Raw genomic sequence first — 1,254 nt, 5'->3', positions numbered from 1 at the left:
ATGACATAAACAGCAAACAACATTATACAATACAACAACAATATCAACAGAACAAGATCAAAGAGATAAAGGAGATGGTGCGGTGAGTAAAACATGGTACATGTATATACAGTATATGTGTCCTACTGGTTGTCCCTTTTCTTGTGACATGACTTGACATATTTTGCCGCTAAAACTGCACATTCTTTCTGTTCCCACAGGAGGAATGGCAATTTCTGCACTTCTGTCATACTTTGGAATTCTGAGGAAATTATTTCAATTTTTGGAAAGAATTCCTCCCTAATATTTCTGTAATTTTCACATTGTGTTAGGAAGTGGTTCTGTCTCTACGGCTCCCTCATCACAGAGACAGCACAGCCTCTCCTCTCTGGGCAGCCAGGTCTGTCTGTGTCTGCCCTTCTCTATCGCCAAACCATGGTCACTCAGTCTGTACCTTGTCAGAGTCTTTCTTAGATTCTTATCAGTTACTGTGCTGAGGTAGTCTGCCACAGCTCTCTCTCTCTGCAGGGCTGCTCTCTCTCTCTCTCTCTCTGCAGAGCTGCTCTCTCTCTCTCTCTGCAGAGCTGCTCTCTCTCTCTCTCTGCAGGCTGCTCTCTCTCTCTGTAGGGCTGCTCTCTCTCTGCAGAGCTGCTCTCTCTCTCCCTCTCTGCAGAGCTGCTCTCTCTCTCTCTCTCTGCAGAGCTGCTCTCTCTCTCTGTAGGGCTGCTCTCTCTCTGCAGAGCTGCTCTCTCTCTCCCTCTCTGCAGAGCTCTTCTCCATCTCTCTGACACTTTGCAGGGCTGCTCTCTCTCTCTCCTGCAGGGCTGCTCTCTCTCTCTCTGCAGAGCTGCTCTCTCTCTCTCTGCAGAGCTGCTCTCTCTCTCTGCAGAGCTGCTCTCTCTCTCTCTCTCTCTGCAGGGCTGCTCTCTCTCTCTCTCTGCAGAGCTGCTCTCTCTCTCTCTCTCTCTGCAGAGCTGCTCTCTCTCTCTGCAGAGCTGCTCTCTCTCTCTCTGCAGAGCTGCTCTCTCTCTCTCTCTGCAGAGCTGCTCTCTCTCTCTCTGCAGAGCTGCTCTCTCTCTCTCTGCAGAGCTGCTCTCTCTCTCTCTCTGCAGAGCTGCTCTCTCTCTCTCTGCAGAGCTGCTCTCTCTCTCTCTGCAGAGCTGCTCTCTCTCTCTCTGCAGAGCTGCTCTCTCTCTCTCTCTGCAGAGCTGCTCTCTCTCTCTGCAGAGCTGCTCTCTCTCTCTCTCTGCAGAGCTGCTCTCTCTCTCTCTCTGC

The sequence above is a fragment of the Notolepis coatsorum genome (assembly GCF_963971535.1).
Source record: "Notolepis coatsorum genome assembly, chromosome: 4".
NCBI classification, from domain to species: Eukaryota; Metazoa; Chordata; class Actinopteri; order Aulopiformes; family Paralepididae; genus Notolepis; species Notolepis coatsorum.
The sequence above is the reverse complement of the archived record's forward strand: the minus strand, read 5'-3'. Positions refer to the sequence as shown.